General features: G+C 41.9%; 1 protein-coding gene across 23 annotated transcripts in view; it reads right to left on the reverse strand.

The window, feature by feature from the left end:
* The window catches only part of CD96 (CD96 molecule), a 103487-nt gene that overhangs the window by 57324 nt on the left and 22345 nt on the right, over nucleotides 1–23818 (reverse strand). For 14 of the 23 annotated variants that reach the window (XM_050332428.1, XM_050332424.1, XM_050332418.1 and 11 more), the window contains 3 exons: nucleotides 19592–19770; nucleotides 8310–18626; nucleotides 4509–6823 (listed from right to left, as the gene is read on the reverse strand). The gene's annotated coding sequence lies outside the window, so the exon portion shown is untranslated. Of the gene's footprint in view, nucleotides 1–4508; nucleotides 6824–7089; nucleotides 7282–8309; nucleotides 18627–19591; nucleotides 19771–23818 lie in introns of those variants that run through there. The other 9 variants (XM_050332422.1, XM_050332416.1, XM_050332419.1 and 6 more) reach the window with 9 other exon arrangements.

A 23818-nucleotide genomic window follows, 5' to 3' on the forward strand; every position in this document is an offset into this window, starting at 1 on the left:
CTAACTTTCTATTTATCATATTTCCCCTTTTGGAATGGTTGCACTTGGGATATGCAAGAGCAAATCATGCTTATAACAAGCAAGTATCGTGCACCAAAGCAAGCAGTTTGGCAAGACTGAACTAAGAGGTTCATCAAATAAATTAATAGCATTGAAGGGAAGGGAAATCTGACCCCCAAAAAACCCCATAAACCCACATATCAAATACATATATGCCTCAGATTTTGGACTTATTTCTTCTCTTTGCATTGTTATAGATAACTAATCGCAAACCCCCCCACCTTGGTCAGATATGGTTTGTGGAGAAAAAGAACTTAAGTTTGTATCAGAATAACAATAAGGTCAGGGTTAGCACAGGCTTCTGAGTAGAGTTGGAGACACTTGCCAAACTCTAGGGGAGTGCCACTTTCTACTAGGAAATTTGGGTTGGGCATGCAGGGCAATGACTCCACTGGAACAACAGACAAAATAGATTAAGTCCTAACATAACAAATAATTAGATTAAATGTTATTGTGGACAAGTTTCCACTTATTTCTTTTTGCTTATTTCTAAGGTCAGAACTGATGTGTTGCGTCATAGGATTTACATTACACAAGAACTCGTTGCCAATGTGGACCAAAAGGATCAAGAAATTTTGTAGCCATGCAAAAAAAATAAAGTTTTTTTTTTTTTTTAAGTCTTTGGTTTTTTACCTAAACTTCTTATTAGGTCCTATAATGAAGCAGGTTTCCTTTCACCAGATGCATTAGGTGAGAATGGGAGAGCCTTTCCCACTGTTATTGTTTTGCATTACACATCCATCTTAAGTCAAGTCAGGAGTGTAAAGAGCCCACATTGTTTCTAATGAAGCCATGAGCATTTTACAACGAGACAGAAAACCCCCTGATTTATAATCAGGATAAAATCCTTATTTAATAAAATTAGGCATTCTGGCTTTAACCTATAGACTAAAAACTGGAATGATGTGTTTTTACCAAGACAAGGATGATTACAGCAGAAATATAAGCAAACAAATCAGCAGCTTCTCATTTGAACAAGGGAAACCTACCAAGAGTCTTAGGCCTACACAGGTTGAATTTTAGAGCATATTTCATTCCAATATTATATTAAGATCAGTGATTTATTTCATTCAGATCAACAATCCTTGCTGCCTTTGCTTGAAGAGTGGGGATCACATGGAAGGCAGCTTTCTTACAGGCAAAGACACTGCAGAGATGGATTTTTTTAAATGTGTCAGAGATTGATTCCTAAAGCCTTGCTCTTTGCTTTCTCTGCAATCACAACTCACCACACACCTCTGAGCTGATATTCTATTTAAAATCTTGAGATTGCAAATACAGCCAAAGCTCTTTTCCTGCAAGTCTTCGTATGATTTTGTCCTGTTTTCCATTCTATTACATTTTAGCAAATCGCCACACTTAAACAAGTTGTTTTGACATGCTTTTAGAAGGGTTTGCATCTGCCATAAGGACAGGTTCATAAGAAGTGTGATATTAATTTTCCTCAGTCCCAGCATGCTTGAAGAAGAAAAAAAACCAAAAAGAGGCTATGTGAGTTACCAGCCTCACCACTCTTCACAAGGGCTCTTGTAAAGACAATGGACAGTAAAGCAATCTCAGAGTCATGCTGGGGTGGATGGAGAAGGGGAGAGCAACATGATCCAAAGAGACAGAGATGCTCAGCCATTTCAAAAATGGGGATGCAGGTTTCAGTTTTCAAAAGACTAGCACTTGCAAGGCTGGTTACTATGAAAAGCATAGACCTTTGGTGACAGTTGAGGGACCTGTAGCACCTCCAACAAAAATATGGAGAAAATGCATCCAGTTACTAGAAAGTAATACTGCTTTGTTAGTACATTTTAAGCAAGTCTAGTCCTTTATGCTGTGGTGCCAGAGACTCTGTGCCCTGTCCCCTACAGAGAAGGAATACAAAGCTCTAATATTTCTCTTTCTTTCAGGATCAGGAAAAAACCTCAGACCCCAAAAAGATCTTAACAGACCAGCTCATCCACAGGTGTCTGTTTTACACTCAGAACAGCAGGTGAAGGAATTAACACAAGAGAGGGTGTTGTGGGAGGAAACAAACAAACAAAAAAAGAAAGAAAAGAAACTAATAACATTATCAAGATATAAAAACAAGGTCATTGAGTCAGGCCAGAATTCACAGCCTGTGTGCAAACTCCCTAGATAGCTACAGTCATTTTGCCACTCTTATTTTCAAGTTAAGATGGATCAGCAGCATCACCTACTTTCATCCAGAGCTGGGATACATCCCAAGAACATTGCTCCAGGCCCAGATGGGTCATTTTGTCTTTGCACACCTCCATGACTCCACTTCTGAAAAAACCCAAAGCCTTCATTTTTTAGAAAATTAGTATTTTCCTCTTTATCATGCATAGTGTTTACACTGCTAGGCAGCAGCTGCTGCAGGCAGATAAAACATAGTTTGGCCTTACAGTGTCGCATCTATCTCAGCTAAATTATTGCATTGCTATGATCTTCATAGGGCAAGGAGATTCAATAGCAGAAAGATGTTGTTGTTTATGAGACTCTAATGATGACTAGTTTAGGCTAAATCAAAAGCCAGAGAGAACATTTATTGTTAAGTCTTTGACACCATTTCCAAAGCTGCTTGCTAGCTTTGAAAAAAATGCCTTCTGTGTATGGTTAGGAGCAGAAGTAAAAGCCTTACATAATTCTGTGCTAGAGCTAAACAATACTAGATTCAAAGGTTTTGTTTGTTATCTAAAAGTTCATAACTCTTCTTCGATTCAGATTTCTCTGCAGAAGCAACAAAGCTTACCTATAGCAAAACAGATCCTTACAACTTAACTCAAGCCCCAGCTATTTAAACAGCTTTTTTTTTTTTTTAAATGAAACAAAACCCCAACAAAATACACCCCCCAAAAACCCTAAACCACCACCACCACCAACAACAACAAAAATCCAACACCCAAAACAAAACAAAAAACCAACCAACAAACAAAAAAATTCCAAACCCCCAAAGAACAAGAGCACCATCAGATCTATTTTGATATATTTAGGAGCCTTTTTTACAGCATCTGTTGCAAGTTCAGGTCAATCTGAATATGAGCAGAAAAAGCCAGAGAAGCAATGGGTCCCAAAAGGAGTGAATACGTGTGGCACATGTTAATCCTCCAACTTACTTAAGGATTCAAATCCACCAGGGAACACAAATTCCATCCATGGCTCTGCTACAAATCCAAGGTTTGAACAGCAAGCCTTGATGTGTGCAGCAAGGTGGGCATGGACATGAACCAGCATCCCTGCCTTCATTCTTGCAGCAGAACAAAAATGGGGAAAGCTGAGACTGCCCAAGACCCTGGGATCGGTGCAGTTTCTGTTCCAAACAGCCTTGTTATACTCATCAAGCCACAGTGACCTCATGAAAATATCGGCACTGTCAAAATCAAGAAAGCCTTACTTGTATCTTTTGACATGAGAATACTGATTGTTTTGGTTGGTTGGTTTGAGGCTTGCTTTTTCCCCCCCTCCCCCCTTTAATTTGAAATATCTTGCACACCTTGCATGATAAAGGAGGCTATAGGAGCATGAATTTAATGTAAAGGATACTATGGCATTTTAACCAGCTCTACTGGCAGGAACAGCAGCGTAACATGAAACGAGGACGATGCTAAATGTAAGCCCATGAGGCCTTCAATCCACAATTTACAGCCCGTCAGCAATCCACTGCTGGCACTCCATGAGTGGGGTTGCCTGTGCTGAGATTTGGTGACAGAAGTTAAAAACAGTAGCTATAAAACTGTTACTTTTATCTGGGGAGAGCTGCTGTCAAAAGCTCTTTCTGACAAAAGCTATTTCTGTCAAAACAGAGGCTACGCAGTTACATAGGCATTTGGACAAGGTTTTATTATTATTTCTTTTGACGAAGTTTCATTTCACGTTCATGTTCTTGGAACTGAAATCTTTCCAGTTTTATTAGGAAAAAAAATAAATTAATTGTACTCAAACAAATTAGGGATTTAAATTTGAAGAAGCAAGCTGTAGTATTGGAAGTCTCCAGTGGGCTCCCCCACCTTCTGTTTTCCTGAGTCTCTCAGTACCCTGCCAGATAGATATGTGTCATGAATACACAAAGTGTAAGGAAGTCTTAACCACTGCATATAGAAAATAATACCACGCTTGGCCAGCACAGCAAGCTGTGCTGTTCTGTTACTGTATTCATAGCATGAAAGGAGAAAAGCAAGGCACTGAATAAAGGTATCAGGTGTGTCACTTCCACAGCATAGACATCCCAGTATGTCACCATTTCTATCTCTAGAACAGAAACAAAATCAGACTACAAACCCAGGAATTTCAATCCATTCATGTTCTTGAAGCTTTTTTCAGTTACCAGAAGAAAGCCCCTTTGTGAGAACTAATTTTTCTTTCATTAAGTGCATTACTGGCAGCAAGAGCTGTTCTCCTGGGTACCAACCTTCCACCAGCTTCTGTCCATCCATGAGAATAAACTTGCAGTCGCCTACCTGTCACCTCCATGGTTCCTGCTGGAAAGACAAGGCTGCATCCAAAATCACATCACCAGCTCCTCTGTCTGTCCCTGTGCCCCACATTCATGTCCACCGCTCGCCACCAGCCTGCTCTCGAGTGTCAGTGTGAGGATCTTTGCCGGGGCTGCTGGTGAAAAGGATCCCCTGCTGACAGAGGACAGAAAACAGGGAACAGATTCAAACCTCAAAGAAATACTTCAGGAGGCAAATATGACGATGGTCTGAAGGACACTCCCACCTGAATGTTGCTGTCCATCTAGTGGCTACACAGGGCCATGAATTTCACCTCAAACTGAGGCATTTCCGTCCACACCAAGGCAGGTTGAAGGGGCCACAGGAAACAGCAAAACATGAACAAAGACCATTCCTTACACATTCAGATTTTCCCTGTTGGCTTGCATGTCTAACCTGAGGCAGGAATCAGCCCCTGCTGAATACAGGCTGACAGCTTGGTGGGGCACATGTCCTTTGAGTAAGGTGAACAGGGACAGTAACTCAAGAACTGCCACAGTGGCAGATTGGAAGTCTGTGCAAAACACAACGTGTGAATTCAGTGTGTTTCCTAATCACAGGCCAGTGTTTTCCATGCTGTGTCCAAACACCCTTGGACTGTCAGTCCATGGACAGTAGTAGCCTGCACATGTGTTGAGCTGCATAAGGCTGAAGGTTCCCCATTCCACCAGGAGAAAGCCTGTCTGTCTCCCTGGTCCTAGTGCTGAGTTTTACCTTCCCGGCTCCAAGTGCTTTCCTGATTACATTGTATGTACTTCAGGTTTTCTTCAACTGCTTTGTACCATGTGTGATATTTAAAATAGCAAGTCGTCCTCTTCTTTTGTCAGCTTATGGTGTATTTCATCTCCCACTATCTCATAAAGTGACAGTTTGATTATAATGTAATTACTTTTTTTAAGTGAACCTAGTGCATAATTTTTATTTCCAGATGGGTTTATGTTCCTTATATTTAAACTCATTATGAACAAGAAGACTGCACAGGAAAAATACAAAGTAAGCTGTCTTTTTCTTTCTTTTTTTTTTTTTAAAAAAGGTGAACATTTTGAAAGGCCTACAAAGTGAGGGAAAAGATACCAGTGTCACATGGTAGAAAAGATTAATTTCAAACATGAGAGCACAAATGAACTTGAGAGCCCTTCAAGGCATTTACATGGAAATTGAAAAAATAAATGTTTAATTTTCATTGCTTGGAATTTGGTAAAAGCTAACAGGCTAAATAGCTTCTATATCCAAGAATCAAGAGCAAGGATCAGAGAGCAGCTCCAAACGACCATGGCAGGGGTTGTGCCAGTTCACAAATTGGTGAAATGCAAGTCTTTTTTATACAGTCAAGTCTCCAAGCCTCCTGTGGCTGGGTACTTGCCAGGAGCTCGTTTGCAAGTCAAGTATTATTTGTTGATGCTAAGAAGCACAAGCTGATACATTTTGCCAAAACATGTGACAAGAAAATCCATGTAAATCAGCAGTGCTTTGCTGCAGAAACTGTGGTTCCTCTCTGAAAACTGTCTTAGTAAAATGGCACCCTGGGGTTTCCTGTTTATTGCATCCCAGTGACATCCAAATCAAACATGATCAGCTCAGACGCAAGTGATAATGATTTTTTTAACTGCTGCTTCTTCGAAAATAGAAATAAAATTGTACAGTCAAGATGTGCTTTCTGGCTCACACATTGGCAGTGTAGATCCTACAATTGGTATTTAGTTAATAATCCTTTTTATGACTCACAATGCAGTTTGTTTTCTATCATCCTGTTTGCAGTTTATTGGCATTATGGGAAAAAATACATTCAGAAGGAAAAAAAAAGTAATCCCAAAGCAAACACATTAACTTACCCCAAAATTGAAATTAGATCCTCATTTGGGTCCATTCCTTTAGCAGTGCTTTTACATCTGCTCAAGCACTTGCTGATGCATCTCTTCTGTCCAAACTGGAGGTGCAAGGCAGTGTATTATGTCGGTAACACATTTGCTTTTCCTGACATGGGAAATTGTTTAAAAAAGAACTAATAGAATAGAACATTTTACAGTGTAGTTGTAAAACAGAAGCAAGAGATACTGTGGGTATATCCACTTCTTTTTGTCATTTTACCACTCGTGACGCCGCAGATGTGGCTGGATAATGGTGACATTTGAAGTCTGTGACTTGTATAACTTACCAGCACTACCAACCAGGCTGCAACTTGGGAGCAAGGGACCTGCTGCTGGAAACTGCCGTACTTTCCTCTTGCAACCCCTCAGGCCTCTTTCTCTTTGACCACAGGTTGATTCAGAATATATTTCCTGAAAATAAATGGATTATTGCTTTAGAAATATATACACATATGTTCTTTTTTCTTCCAAACACATGTATATGTTGTATGTTTCCGAACACATCCTTTTTTTCTGGGCTCATTTTCCCATATTTCTAAGTTTTAGGCTGCTGATAAGCAACTTAATCTGCTGGAACAAGAATATCACTTGCTTTTCATGCAGTATGTGTCCAGCAGTTCTCCTGGGACACTTTAAACTAGCATGTAAGATTTTGATATTCCAGGCACGTTCTCTACCTTATTCTATTGCCTTGCCACAGACCTCAGTACACCAACTTAATTGTTCATTTGTCTGGGCCTGTCAATTCCTCCATTTCCACACTCCCACGTCAGTACGAGCCTTCTGTTAGGTGGTGGGAAAACTCAGAGATTATCACATACCACAACATCATTTATTTACTCTATCAAACAGGAACTATTGATTGATTCAGCTTGTTCAGCAGCAAACCTGCAACATTATTTTAACAAGAAATAGCTTAGTTCTACATAAGAATTGGACCCTAGGAATTCAGATAAAAGATATGAAACACCGTTGCTTCACGGTTACCTTTTCAAGTGAAAAAATTAACACTGTAAGAGCAAAATCTAGGCATGGTGAGAAAAGAAAAGGGGAAATCATCTGAGAGAAAAATCAGAGATAAAAACAACTTTTATTAAAGCCTAGCAGTCCCTGGGGGTGTCACGAAAGCTTCTGAATAGATGAAGCATTTCTAGTAATTACAATGAATCGAACAAATACTGTCAACTTCAGGTTTGCCACAAAATATCTTTTAAAAGAAAAGGACAACTGAATTTTAAATTTTTATTATTACTGAAACCAAGTCATTGTCTCAATTAAGTGACTATGATCTGCCAAGCAGAAAATTTTTTTGTATGATATTTTCAACACTTAAGAAATAACCCCCCCAAAATATTTTTTTCCTTTTTCTTCTTTTAAACACATTCCCTTTTGTACCTATTCCCTTCCCCCTCAATCAAATCTGATGAGCAGTTTTTGTACACGAGCTACAGAGCGTCAGAAAACCAGTATCACTATTGAAATCACCTTTTTTTAAAAAGAAAAGCAACTGGAGGAGGTCACACAGAGTTCAAAGACTCATGCTTTTGCATATTCAAATTTCATTTTAAGGTCCATGGTAAGACTTAAAACACTGCCCAGGGACATAAACACTGACAGGGGGCTGTGGCTGTAGAGTTTACACATCCACAAAACAAGGATGGGACTGGATAAGGCGGTGATAAAGTTGGGACCCTTCCCTTTATCCAACACCACAGAGCAGCTCTTGACTTCAACTTGCCTGACTCTTTTGCCCACCTGCCAGAAACATGAGTAATAGCTGAATGTGTTTTCTCATGTATTTAACTATTCCTTTGTTTGATTTCATTCCAGTCTGAAAAAGAACTGAATTATAATTATAATTATGATGGAAAAAAGGACATTTGACAGCAGCACTTACCAAAATTTTGATTTTAAAAGTGCAAAGGATGCATCTTGAATCAAGGCCACTGAATCAGTCTTTCAGGACATAGTCCAAAGCAGCCTTCAGCTTCTTCATGTCAGTGTAATATGAGAAATTTTTTTCACAAGTGGCACTAGACTAGATAATTTTGCAGTTGTGTTTTCCTCAAATGTAGAATTGGTCCAGAGGTCAAAGCCTTGTCCAGCTAAGAAGCCATCAAAATGGTGACAGTTTTACAGAACAAAATGCTGAAGCTTCTGTTAAAAACCAACTCCATCAAAGGAGAAAAAAAAATAATGTCAAGAGTCTTATTATATGACTACATTAAGAAGATTTCTTTAATCAATACATGGTATACAATCCACATAATTCAATTTGAAAAAATTTTAACTAGATTATATCTTGGCAAGAAGACCTTTTAGGTAATTTTAAACTCAATTTTTATCTGTCCAAATAATGAACTCTAGAAGGTTAAGAGATTAGCACTTCAGAGTATATTTTAGTGCAATCAAAGCTTTCCTGAGAGGAGGCTATTGTACTGAAATTGTCAGAATCTTGTCTGGATTATCATATAGACAAGAAAAACCCCAAGAATTAATATCTTCCACTTTTCTCTGACAAGATGAAATAAGGCACAGACAAAGTGCTAAAAGAAATACAGTCATTTCCATTAATGAAAAAGCTTACCTCAAAGTGGTTGAAGGAACGCTAGGAAAAAGTAAAGCAACCATTTCCCCAACACACAACTATAAAGTGAAGATAATATAAATCTGTAAGATGATATTTAAAATATAAGTAAATACCTTATTTTTCAAAAGTAATTTTGTACTCTTCTTTCTTTTCAGTCATAAATGATTGCTGTCTTCCTTTGGATTTTATTCTTTTCTGTGTACGTCAAAACCACAACCCAACTTTGTGTTTTTGTTTCCATCTTTAGGGTAGACTAGCATGTGCAAATCCTGGCATTTCTGTTCCCTCTGGCTTGCACTTCCACACTCAGAAAGTGGGAGGGGTAAGAGAACTAAGAGGCAGCCTGACCTGCTGCCCTGCCAGAAGGGAGGATCCCATCCTCTGTGTGTCACTGTGACACTCTTGTGTCACGCGCACTCTTTTGAAACCACCAGCAGCTGAAATGCCACCAGGTCCCTGGACACTCTGCTTCCAAGCTTCACCATCTTTCCTCACCGAGAAGTTTTAGTTTTACTTCTAGTGCAGGGAAACCCACTCTCCCTGAGGATGGGGAGAACTGAGCATTTTCCCACCACCACAGTCATTTACCTACCGACAGGCCACTGTGTCACCTGTCTCAGTAATCTATACCAAACCGTTCACATCCTCCAGCCCTTTCTGATGCTGTCCAGTCTCTGATCACCTCACGGGCACAGGAAAAGCTGCCTTGCAGAGTGCTGCCCCAGCTCTGAGCCCCCATGCCCACGGTGTGGGCCCAGGGGCACGTGCAGAAGCCAGGCTGATGGCTCCAGCAGGTGCTTTGGGTAAGGAGCAGCTGCTGCAGCAGAGCCACCCGTGCCTTGTCCCGGTGGGACACAGGGTGTCCTGGCTGTGCACTCCGTGAGAACTGGGCAGTGCTGCAGCTCATGGCTCTGGCCCCAGAGGAGACTGCTGTCCTCACTGCTGCAAACTGCCCTCCTTCATCAGTCCTGCCCATCAGCCATGGGTGAAGGCTGAGGGACACACCAGCTGCTGAGGAGCAGCCCCACAGGACTCCCTGGGGAGCCACAGCCCTGCAGCTTACACTCAGGTCAGCAAGAATTGCAGTCCAAGAGCCTTTTACCTGTGAACTCTCTGGCTTCACCTGGCATTTGGGAAAGGCAAGATGCTCCATGTTGGCATGCTGCATAGGAAAAGCCTATGGGAACTCGGGGAGAAGGATGGCTGTGTTCCTGCAGGGACCCTGAATTGAAATCCCAAAGACAAGAAATGGTGGTGTAATCCCTCCACATTACGAAAACCACTACAGCCTGCATTTACTGTGAATGCTGTATCAGGCTGCAATAAAGTTCTTTTGCTGGTGCCAACAGACAGCCTATGTGTCATCTCTGGCCATCAGCCTCATTACTGTTTCTGGAGGGTCTGTTTTCCTGCTGCCTGATACAGTTACATGCGACTGACTTACATTCTCTATGTGATGAATGGGTAACTTTGGTTATCCAGAAGAAGGTCAATTAAAAACACCACAAGGCCAACTAGACAGAGATAAGCAAATATTAAAGCATCTGGGCAGACCAGGTGCTTGAAGATATCCCTGCAAAGCTCTTCAAGTTAAAAACAGAAAACAAAACCCCAACAAATTACCACCTTGACAGATTATTAAATGTTTAAAGCTTCTGGCAATAAGAGCTGCTAATAAAGAAACAGAGTAAACCAGAAGACAACAGCAGCAACAGTAATTATACTGCAGAATGATTAAAAAGCACACAGCTATAATGACTCTAATCTATTTTATGAGAGAAACTCAAAGGTTCAGCATTCAAAAAAATAATCAATTAGGGAGCAAGGGAGATGGGAAAAAAAATCTATTTATACTGAATTCCTACAATCAAGTGATAAATCAGTCATGAGTAATTGTAGGAATTACTGCAGCTCACCATGTTTTGATAACACTGGCTACTCCACCAGAGACTGAGGAAAGACTGCTCAGTTTCTCAGAATCCAAAGGGACTCCGCAGAGTAATCTGTGAGAAATTGTTGTGCTCAACAAATTGTACTGCTTGGCTGGAAGAGTATCTGGCATGACCAAAGTTAAGATCTTGGTTTGGAGAACTTTTCTTGTATTCATAGCAAGACCAACTTCCAGTTCAGTGACGCCTAACAGGCAGGCTCCTTAACTCTTAAACACTTCTACATATCTTGCCTCTTTTCCTCTCCCTGTTCTTCCTTTACGTTTTTCCTTCCCCAGGTACAAGATGTTTACCTATTAGCTTCTCACAGTGATGCTAACGAAGAAAATGCTGTTCTTGGATATCTGCCATGTCCTCTTTCCTCTGCAGAAGCCAGGGAGTTCAAAGGAAGAACACGAGGAGGATGCATGGGAAAACCTGTGGTGATTCCCAGCCCTTCCTCTCACAAAGCACAGTTCCTTAGAACAGGATTTGCGTGCTTGAACGTGCTATTTCACACACTCCTGCATGCTCATGGCCAGGCAGCAGGATCCCACCCCTCAGCACTTCCTCTCTCCTTAGCTGCTGAACTTGGACAGCTTCTGCCTTGGAAGTGCCGGGCTGCGAGTGGCACGGAGATGAAAAGCCAGCTCTCATCCAGCCAGCTGTTCCCGCTCTTAGGAAATGATGCTCACTGCTAGATAAGGGAAGAGCTTCAGGTGATGCACCCCCAGCCCTGATCCAGCGCAGGGTGGTCCCTGGGCAGCACAATACCAGGCTCTCTCTCCCCTTGGCTTTGCCACCCCACTCCCTTCCAGCTTCCTCGCACCACATTAGCTCCATGCCCTCGTACCTGCACCGATGCTCGCGGTCACCTGCCACCCTGAGAAACTGCCCTCAGAAAGGAGATTGTTCTCACTGTGCTCTCACTGGGTCCTGAAACTACAGGGAATCTGCAGGAGAGACAAGGACTGGTGTGGGCAGCAGCCTGGACTTGGGTTAGATTGAGTGTGCAAAGAAAAAAACCCTTATATTGAAAACTTTCTACACTGGAGTAAAGAACTGCATTATTCTAAAGGTAAAAATATGTTACTCTGTTTCCCTATTTGTCTCCTCTTTGATCATTTCTAGTGAGATTACTTTGTATATTAAAAAATACAGCCTTTCTAAAGCTTTTACTTTTATTCCTGTAGCTCTTTCTTCCACTGTTCCATTTGCAAAAAAAAATTTGAAACACAGAGAACCTCACACTATCAGATATCTGCGCTCCAAATATCAGAGAAAAAACCCCAACAGCTTCCACCCCACAAACATTCATATGTCAGTATGAAAAAGATCTTTCAGATGTGCTCTTTTTAGCAGGGTTGAGTTGGAGACTTGGTCTGAGTGACACGTCTTGTTTGTTATTACCTCCTTCAAGGCCTGTGTGTGTGCCAGGATGAGATCCCTGCTCCTCCACCTTGTTCCGAAGATGCTGAAATGCTTCTGAGAGCAGAGGATTGGATTGGACCAAATGCACCAGATGCAAGGATTAAGTATGAAATATAAACAGCAAGAATGTAGATCAGATCACATGAGAAAGCAATCTGTGTGCCAAGATAAAAATATAATTTCTCCTTTGATGCTTTCCCATGTAATTTCTGGGTTTGTATTTTAAATATTAATATTGTGATCGAGCACCTCAACTTTCTGCAAAGCAGGTATTAACTACCAAATATTTAAAAATTCTATTTCAGATGAAGGGGAGAGATAAACCCACTCCAGGAAGGACTTAGTTGTGCCAAAGCTGCTCTGCTTCTCAACATCTCTCTGGAAAAACTAAGCATTGATCATTATCACCACACCATCCCTCCTGATTTGCTTACTGTTCAAATTTCACAGTGGGATGCAATTAATTAATATGGGTTTACATGTGCTATGTTTTTAGACCCAGTATCTATTGACAGCCACTTGACATTAATTATTTGTATTATTGACCTCTTTGCATCATAGAAAGCTCTCTGGAGAAGAGCTTGGGAACGTGCCAGAGGTGGAGAGGCACAGTTGCTGAAGGCAGGTAGGGAGATGCTGCAGTTGCACTTGTGCAGACTGGGAGGGCAAGTATTGCAAAACTCATCTCAGGGTTCTTTAGTTATTGCTATTGTTTTCATCTGTGAGGCTCAAAATGGAAGAAAAGCAGCCTCAGTTGTTTTAAATCCTTGCTTCAAAGGCATAGTGTGACCCTACTGAGCTCTGAGTTGTGCCTGTGGCACAAAAGACAGTGAGAAACTTCCCTCCCTGCAAAGAGACGTGAAAAAGCAGCCCAGGCCACCCCAGCTAGGTACTCATGAGCAAGTGAGCTGAAAGACAACACCCTGAGGTTTCCAATAGGGATGCATACATACAAAATAAGCAAATAACAAGTCATATAAAAATCAGAACTTTGAACTTCAGAAACTGCACCCAGAGAGACAAAGTTCTAGTTGCAGGGACACAAATCAGATAAACCTGAGCACCACCTGAGCCGTAGGTGGAGCAGCAAGGCCCTCAGTGACAAAAACGGGGCAGGTACCAGTCTGAGGGCAGGTGATCTCCACAGGGATGCTACTGGACAGCAGCCAGGAGAGCAACCTTGATGTAAATTACATCAGTGTAAGACCTGCAGCTGAGAAGTCTCACCTCATAGTGCAGGAAGGAAATTAGCAGTGATGAAGCTTCCTTAGGCTGACCCTCAGCCAGATTAGAAAGCAAGAAAGGGAACATTAAGAGACCTTGAGGGCAGGAGTCAACTTGAAAAAAATTAAAAAGGTACAAAAATTTGTGGCTCTGGAGATAGACATTGGAATGGAGAGTGGTAGTCAAAACCTGGCTAGAAATTCAGAAAGTTGCAGGCCTTTGATAATATTTGAATGTTTGGTGTCGTGATTTACACTGTCGATATTGATCTCGAACATGTTTTTCACTGATTGTTTTTCAATTACTTTTTATTTAAAAAAAGTAAATCAAAATACTTGAATCCTGATTCTATTTAACCACAGAAGTTGTACAAACCTTTTCCTGAGAAAGTAGGCAAAATAGATGACACATATTGGACAGTAAGGAATGAAGGTATCAAAGAAACAAATTGCCCAGAGAAAATATTTCCTGCTCACCTGTAAGTGTTGAAGTTGGGGTGAGCATCCACCCAATGCTCACATGCTGCAGTGAGCTAAGGCAGGATGCTCACCTGTTTTTTTCTTGGCCTTATCCAGGCACTAGACCAAAGACAGGAATCAAATAAGAGAAGATTAAACCATTTCCACTCAGAGAAAAGTTCTCCCCTTAATTACATGAGCAATAATAAGAAACTCATCTTTTTCCTCTCCATACTGCATCATACTGTGCAGTAGATTTTAGGGAGGTGCAAACAGAGGAAACTTAATACCAATACAGGATGCTGCTTCCCAGCCAACAGCACACAGGCAGAGAGCCACCACTGCAGGAACCACTGCTCTCCAGGTCAGAGGAAGACACACCCATGCTTTTCATATTTATGGTTTCTTCTGTGATTCTGCAGCAGAAAACAGGAGGCGACTGCAGATCATGGAGTTGTTTAATTATAAAATTAATTAATTACCACCAGAATAGATTTAGAAGATTCAAGCTTTAACACCTGTCCTTAATCATTTATCAGTTACACCCCAAGAAATGCAGCAGCAGAGCCTCTATCTCCTTCCCACTAGGTGACTCCCCCTTTTGGGGGTTTTCCTTATCACGGTCAGACGTCAACTCACTCCTCTTCCTCTCATTTTGCTTTAAGCACACAATGCAACTCCCAGAGGCCTGCTGTTATCCTCCATACCCCAAACCCAACCTCCAAAGCTCCCTCTCAGACTGAAATGCACGTTTGTCTCTGGTGGCCTTGCTCCGTTTCGCGGCGTGCTTCGATTGCCAGAGCAGCCAGCTGGGGCAGTAAGTTAGAGAAAGACATCGTTCCCATAGTAACTCATTTTCTCTACCCACTCATTAGATTAACACATTTTAGATCAAAGGTAGACATGAAAATATCTCAGAAATGATAGTCCAAAGCTTTACTTAAATACAAACTAAATCCAGCACGCTATCTCAAAAAGCACTGCTTAATATCAGCGCATACATCTACAGCTGCAACGCCCATCGTGCTGTCCTGCCTCAAAGTTGCCAAAAGCATCGTGGATACTTCATTTTGTTGCTAGTTTGCAGACAATTGCTTAAGTACAGGAACAAACAGGTACTCCCCAGCTATCAGATCAGAGCTGCAACCAAGCGGAGAAGTTCACCCTCTCTGTGATCAGCTCTCGGTGCACTCAACATTCAGGCAACGTTTGCAACTTTGCTGCAGAAAAGGTCTGATTCACACTCCCGGTGGCAGCAAATCTCTTATTGGTTTCGCCTTCCCGAATTCAATTTTGTTACATTTTTAGTAGCCCAGCATGCATTGACTTAATGGAAGTTCAAGCCCAAGGAACAAATTCATGTGCCAGCACCGTGTGTCCAGAAAATACAAAAAGCCTTTGGGCTGCTTCTACTCCATCATCACACAGCAACTCTGCCATGCACCAGAAAGAGCAAAAAAAATCCTGATACTGCATGGACCTTTTCCCACTGGACGTTTCCAATAATACTTTCCTGTAAAATAGGCAGGATGCAGGGTTAAGGGATGAGAAACCTGGAGCTTTATGTAGCATTTCTTTTTCAGTTTTGGATATTTTATTTTTTTCCCTAAAGTGCAACTCTGCAGATGGAATAGGAGCCAATTCTTTTGATTCCCTTTCTTGTCATTCCTCTCTCCAAACTGATTTTATGGTTCTCAGGGGCCTTCGCCCATATATATGCATAGTTACACAACACCTTCAATGTATTCTGCTTGTGCAAATTGCAGTTGGTGTAATGGGTCTTGAACATGCCTGTAGTGTTACTGTATTGCAAACAGTAACCATGAGCTTGCTAAAAACACTGTCTTAATGCTTTGCTGAGGTCCAAATGAAGACTACTTCAACCTAACAACATAATTCAGAAGTCGACTTGCACTGGCATTTTCATGTCAGTGTCCCTTGTCCATTTTTGTCTGAGAAACAGGATTTTCCCAATGACAGCCTGCAATTTCACCAATCTGTTAGAATCACCAGGAACTGAACTTGGCTCTTTTTTTCTTTTTTTCTTTTTTTCTTTTTTTCTTCTTTTTTTTCCTCTACACCTCTCCTTATCAGAAATCTCATTTGTCAGCTGTGCAGCCTTGGTGCTCCAGCTCACCCCAACAACATCTCACCTACTTTTTCCTCGGTATAGCTCCTCACAAAAGTGCAATTTGCAGGTGACAAAAAATAATTCTCATCCCAGAAAATTGCCCTAGAGTTCTGTGCAAAAATTCATTCAAAAGGTGTGATGTATATTAAGAACTTAGATGAGCCAATGCTGTTCAGCATTCCTGACAGCAAAGTCAGTGCAACCCTTTTGCCTGGTGAGGTTGGGGCAAATGTTATGTGTGTCCCAAATAAGATCTCTCACATCAGATATTGTAATGCCCTCCCCTAATATCTTCACAGTATTGACTCAGGTTTTTTTTTCCTTCATTTCCTTTTGTCTCATTTGGCTCTCTGACAGCCCTTCCCTTATCTGCTTTACCCCTACAAAGAAAGGTATCACGGTACTCTAGGAAGATAGCTCACATCAACTCCACAGTGCTGGATGGTGCATGACTGGGTCTTTGCTTTTGTACTGGGGACTCTCTGCTGTTTTCTGTCACCTGGGGAGACTGAAATTCAGTCCTAGTTTTCAAGTAAACTGCAGATGAAAGAGACATTGCCTGCTTTGTTGTGCTGTAACCTCAGGCTAGAGATTTAAAATATATATGATTTTGGTCATTAAAAAAACTGTAGCTTTTTCCTGTCATTTATGTTCTCTATACTTTGTGCCTCATTAGAAACAGGAGAGGAATATAGGCACTACAACATGATGGAAATGCCAGCCAGCAGCCAGTACATTTTGAGTGTTGAAATGCACACAGTAAAATGGTAGTTGAATGAAAAGAACAAATAGGTTTGTTCTGTATTTAAACTACAGTAGTCAGAACAAAATCTCAGACTTTTAAAATGATGAAAGGAAGCCAAGTGATAAAGCTGGCTATGAATTTTATAAGTTCCTGCTACTTAATAGCTGTAGCCCACTGGATCTTTGCAAGAAAATATGTGCCAGCCATGCCACTACCCAGGCAATAATCATTCTCTGAGACTCATCTCCCTGTTTCTTTTCTATTGGCAGAGGATAACTGGTTAAGCTGCCCTTTTTCTACTGGGAAAAGCTAAATGCACTGCTCTCTCAAGGCAGGCAGGCAGGCAGCTCCTGGTCCGTGTGGCCACACAGGGAGGGAAGGGACATTTCCTGCTTTGAACTAAGTGCTGTTCCCTCAGGAAACAGTTGCTGCCTTCTCAGGGCACAGCAGAGGAGGGTCATACCTTTGATCATCGGATACCAAGGTAACATTGCCTGGTTTTTCTCTCTCTCCAGTCCGATATGTTGCTTTCCTCATTTTAAGTGTCCAAAAACAAGAGAAGAAAGATAACCGCTTTCCCCAAAAGAGAAGTCTGCAAGCACTCGTGCTTGTGTGAACTCTTTCTCTTACTTCTTTTCACAAAAGGAGGTGGCCAGCAATTAGAAGGCAGGCAGTGCTTTGGGAATAATTCTGCTATTCTCTCTGTTTTAGGTTATTTCAGAAGTTTCTGCTCAGTTAAATTCCCACAAACAGCAGATGGATGTCCTTTCAAGTCTGCCTCTGGACCAGACTCAGTGTCATTCATGCCTGTGAATAAGCGGTGCTTTCTACTTTGCAGGTAGAAAGTAACCTACTACACAGATTTTCAAGGTTAACAGAGCTCTTCAGGGACCCTGAGAATTTACTACAGAAGGTTAAACTCTGCTACGTTTCTGGGTGTCACAAACTCAGAAACACTGCTACACAGTGTGTTACAGGCTAAAGAGGAGGATACCATTCCCTGCTGTTTCTGAGGTGGTCATTTTTCAACCCTTACTCAAGGTGTTGGTGGGGCGAGCTGACCCAACCCCAAAAGAGCTCCGCCTTTCTCACAACTCCCAATCATTGCAAATACAGAGAAAACTCCAGCCGCCTCCTTTTAAATCTCTCTAGTTCCCTGCCAGCCTGACCTCCTGCAGCATGAACACTTTTCTATCCCCTGAGCCAAGTGATTTTACAGCTGGTTGGCAGGAATGGTGCTGCGTAGACCAGGATCCACTGCTTAGCCCTGGTGTCTGCACACACACGCTTGCAAAAAGCTTATTTCAGTGTCTTAACTTGTGTCACCAATTTGCACTTACTACAGCTTTACTTCAAAGTGCTCTTGGTCCTGTCACAACCTACTCATTTGTATCTCATGTTTAACTGCACAACTACACAGAGTTCCTAAGCAATCACAAGCATACACCCTTTTTTTGTTCTTTTGTGCAATTTTCTTTAATTTTTTTTTTTTTTTTAAAGTAGACATTACCTGAGCTGCTCCCAGTAGTTAAACCTGTCTCTGATTAAAATGTCATGCTCTGGTACATGCTGTTTGTGTTCAGCCCCTGGGATCCATCCACAAAGTCAGTCAATACATTGTGCAGAACACAGATTACAAGAGGTGCCACCCAGCCACCTTTGTGCATGCAGTTGCTCTCTCTCCCTCTGGCAGCTCTCCCAGCAGCCCTGCAGACGGCAGACACAGCACAAGGGAGAGCAAAAGTAGTTTATTGGCAGAGATGCTCACTGTAACACAAATTGCAGGCAGCTGCCTTAACACATCCTGACAAGGAAGCTCTGATTGGGCTTGACACCTACATGATATACAACTCTCCAACTATACAGATCCTGAGGGAGCACATCAGAGACCTGCTCCCCAGGAGAGATGCAGGTTAACATGCCAGGATTTAGCCAGCACTGCTGCTCCCTTGTTAATATAAACAGCAGCAACTTGCCTTAAAGAAGGAAACACAAAGTGACCTTCACTGTTTGGCAGTCAGCGGTCTTAAATCCAGCAACAAACACAACACAATACCTTACACGTCTCAGAACTGTTTTTAAAGAGAGCTAGAACATAATAGCTGCCTCCCCCACTATATCTCAATTTGCTCTTTGACTTTGGCTATTATGTGTTTTCTTGCTAAAGCTCCTGTGGCACTTTCCCCAGCTGCCTGATGCCTGAGGGCTGTGTCAGCTGCACAGCAGGTGCCTCCGAGGCACAGGCACGCTGTGAGCTGACACTGCAGGGTGGGGCACACAGCAGCCCCCCTCGAACGAACGTGTGTCCACTGCCCAGCTGAACGCCTTCGCTTCCTGAGGTTGCCAAGTGCTACTGAGCCAAACAGCTCCTCAAACCCTTACTCTCGTAAAAGAGCAGCCAAGTTCAACACGAGGGAGCTTCCCTGCAGATCAAGTAGAAAGATGCTGGCGACTTCAGCGAGGCAAGGATTATAACAGAGCAGGTGGCACTTGTAGGCTGGCTGTAAATGCCTGGCTGAAGCAGCCTGCCAGCATGCAGAGCAGCTCACCAAGCACCTCCATGAAGGAGTGAAGCAATCCTGGATGAATAACCTCCCACCGAACTGTCAGACAGTGATTGACTTTTCTGAAACCAAAAGGCGTTACAAAGGAAGTGCTTGAATTTTAGTTACCTGTTTATTAAAAGTGGTTTGAGCAGTGGCGAGCGATTTCAGGAGGTTTCAGGTGGTTGCAGCACCCAAAGGTGTTCTGGACCTTGGCATCGCTTCCCTCCACTCTTCCAACATCCAGTATTTCCTCTGTAATCGTTGCCTGTATCCTATCAGCTGGTTTTCATCTTTGTCTCTTTGCACTAATGATGTAAGAAAACATATTCATAGGTTGTGACACTCTTCTCCAAACTGCCAACTGCTGACCCATCCCTGCTGCTCCATAACTGTTTTAGATGAGACCAGACTTCTCATAATGACACAGTCCAGCTTTATCAGCTGATATCAGCCTTCTCAAGCAATAGATACTGATCTTTTCTTAAGCTGTAAATCTACAGCTGCCCAACATGTGACAGTGACATATATTGTAATATTGTGCTAATATTGCATTAACTCTCAGAACTGCTCTCCCATCCTGGAGAATGTGCAGTTGGCTGGTGACAAGTGTCACATTAGGAACCTCGACATTGCAGCGGACTGCAAAGCTCTGCTCTGACCACATCTCCTCAGAGGAGTCTGGCCTTTGTCCACCACAGAAAATCACAGCATCTCCACGCTGTGATCCAGCTGACAGAACAGCTTCCTGCAGGGAGATACCTTAATCGTGTTTCTCAAGTTCAGCCTGACAGCTGGTAACACACACAGGCCCACTTGGCATTCACCTTCCACTTAGCACCACGAGAAACCTGACGGCTGACACAGATGACAGGAACTGCCAGCACGAGCCATCAGCTGAACAGTACTTTTATTCCAAGTCACCCAACGCACAGTACCTTATAAAAAGTCTCTGATTTAGGTCTGTATACATATATACAGAAAAGCATTTCTGCCAAGTACCTCATTGGATTCCTGTTTAGTTTTGGATGAATGGAGGGAAAAGGGATAGACAGGCTCATGCAAAAAGAGCATTAGGAAGCTGTCAGCTTCCCCTCACTATGATTCACGTGGTCCTGAGACACAAGGTAAAATTTTACATTGAAGAGTAATACAGCAAATCAAGATGTGCTGTACAAAGTCATTTATTTTTGCTCTTCTGTTGCTTCTCAAGTGACAGTCACTTAATAAAATTTTTGGGAGCTCTGTGAACAAATGCACTAAATATACAATTACATCCATGTTATTTCTGGTGCCATCACATCCATGCTATTGCTCTTAAGGCCTCTCATCACAATGGGACCAAGCATCTTTCGGGTATGTGCTAATACGTTATAATTGTCTCCCTGATAAGTAAATTATGCATAGGAAGGCAGCTTTTGAGTCAGATTCTGTGTTAACAGTCATTCAACTTCAGAAGAGGAAATTTCATTAACTAAAACATATTTCAAGGTAAAACTCAGGTTGAAAAGACATAAATTATTTTGATGGTCACTTGGACAGGTCTGAAGCACATTTTTAAATAAAAGGCAAAGTACTTCTTAATCTTAACAATCTTCTTGTTTATCAATCACCAGAAAGAATAAATGTGTGACCCAAAAAGCACTTGTTTGGCCTTAACCCCATAGTTTGCCATAATCGATATATTGTAATATATTGAAGAAACCACCTTGGGTATCTGGGATACATACTTTGAAAGAAGGAACTCCCTGCAGCCTTATTAAATGTTTTAAATCCTGATTTTCAATTGAGAACATTTAAATGGGATTTTACCTAGCCAAAAGAGCAAATTTAATTCTGCTACTGAAGACTTTTGTCCTTAGGATTTTGAAGTTCTCCACTATACTACGAAACATCCAAATAAATCATGGTGGAGAACCTTATTGTTGTTGTTTGGGGTTTTTTTTCCTCCAAAATGTGCAAACACAAACACCAAACATCCCCTTGCCCCTTAACAAAAGACAAAGAGGAACAAAACCGCTGCCTTTCCCTCTGTGTAAATGGAGGAGAGCCCAGCTGTGCTCCACATGGGGAGCTGCGTGTCAGCTGTGTGGCTGGGAGGCTGTGCATCTTTGTGTCACACCTTGCTCTGCCCTGGGCCTCCTGGGTGGCCAGGGACACACACTTCTCACTCAGTTTTACAAAACAGCATGGGAGTCAATGTCCCTTATCAAAGAAGAAACTTTTGATCAGTTGACAAAGAGTCTCTGTTTCAGCACGTGTGAAACAAGAGTTCATATTGCTGCTGGGCTGGTAGGCTCTACATGGCCGCATTTTTTGAAAAAAGCCTGAGGTACTTCCTTTCTAACACAGGAAAAGCCCTGCTCCAGCAGAAACTGCCTTTCCAGGGCCAGGATGCTGTGCTCAAAAATGCCAGCTGCCACCTACCACTGCTGGAGTGCAGTGCTAAGCCTGTGCTTTCTCCTGTGCCCGGACTCGCCTTCTGCTGGGGAATACAGGGAAAGTCGCAATCTCGGGCTGACGCTGAAAGGTTACGGAGTTGTCATTGCTCCAAATCAACTCTTGCCCCATCTGCTTCCCTAGCATCTGTTCCCATAGCAGTTCCTGACTCCCTCCAGTGAAGGAAATTGATCTGCTGCACACTGTCGGTACGGAAAGGATGGGAAAGGAGGAAGCAGAACTGGCGCTGTACCAAGCTCATAAGTATTGTGCAGGCCTGTTGAACAAATCTGTTCTGCACAGGGCACAAATCACTGGCAGTGATGAAATTTTTACCTACCTCAGAGATCCCTGTGGAAGTGCCAAGCACGTGTTTCACTCTTCTGCTTCCTGGACAGGGTAGCAGTGGTACGTGACTGCACTGGGAGGAATAGTCACCTAAAGTCATTTGTGAATACAGTAACATGTGACTTACTAAAGAGCTTGGGACATTTTGATTAGGCCTAATAACCTCACACCTTAACAGATGCCATAAGTATGTTTACAGGGAAAAAGAGCAGAAATGTAGGGTTGCACATGAACAGCGATAAAGGGTAGGGAAATGTAGGAAGAAGCAACTAATTTATTAGTAATTGATATTAAAGAAATATAGAATAATTTGAAATACAAAATTAAACAATCTGATTGCAGTCAGGAACCAGCTCATGTTTTAAAAAGGTATGTGAACTTCCAAATGCAGACAGGTAATAGTGTCAAGATTGCACAATGAAAATGATAAGAAAAGGCAAAACAAAGCCAAGGTCCCACACTTCGATTCTGCTCACCAGAGCAAATATAATATCCTGGCACTCAGCAGCAAACTGTGGTGACTGGGATCCTAGTTGATACCTTTGTAAAGTCAGGGGATCAACTGTGACGTTCTGAGCACTAGGCAGCAGCAGCAGACAGTTCAAACATCTGAACAAACCCTTCTTTCTTCCAAGTCTGCTAAAGATCTGGACCTGCAATCCCCCAAATTGTCATTAAATAATTTAGTCTTTCCTTTCAATTCTCAACCAGGAGAACAGGCACCGCATTTAATTAGTGTCTCAATTATCATTTAAATGTTTGCTCATCAAGTTCAATAAAGATCAAGCGGCTGAATTTTGAGACAAGTGGCTGTGTCATCAGTGATCTCCCAAGGGGTGACTTATTTAAAGGTTAGAAATTCATGCAAAGAGTTCTAAAAAGCACTTAATCAGTATAAATTCTTTTGGCTGCAGACCCTGCCCTTGTGAGCAAGTGTCCAATCCATCTGACCTTAGTGGATTAGGATGTATTTCATGTGTCACAGGAACAGACTGGTCGTAAGCTGCACTCACGAGCTTCCAAGAGGTCATGTCTCTCTAAAAATATTTTCTACCAAGCAATTGTACTACAGAAAATTAGCAAATGATTCACTAAAATAACCTAACTGCTGAAATAAAGAAAGGTGTGCAGCTGCAACTTCAAATAGGTGTTCTAGTGGCTAGAAATCTGTTTCTCAAAAGAAACAGTCTTAGATTTGCTTGATCTCTGTCCAACCACCAGTCATCAGCCTATTCTATGAAATGTTTGTCTCTAATCACTGGAAGGAAAGGAATGAAAGCAATGAAAAATCCCCAAACTTATCACACCTTTTTGAATTAAGATGCAGCATTTGTGCTTTTATCTCTGGACTGCCTACAAAGTCTGGTACTTAAAGAAATGTACAAATTTCCTTCAGCTTAGGCATTTGCAGCAGCTTTGGAAATGAAGAGAGCAGAGTTCTTGAATTTCATAAGCAAGATACATAAGGAATTCTTCCCACAAAGCGGGCACATTATTTGAAAACCAATTGAGTACTGGAAGATCAATGCCAAGATATTCCAAAATGTTGCCTAGAACTGGAATATGTAA

This window comes from Myiozetetes cayanensis, unplaced genomic scaffold, assembly GCF_022539395.1.
Source record: "Myiozetetes cayanensis isolate MyiCay16 unplaced genomic scaffold, myiCay2020 scf5-8, whole genome shotgun sequence".
NCBI lineage: Eukaryota > Metazoa > Chordata > Aves > Passeriformes > Tyrannidae > Myiozetetes > Myiozetetes cayanensis.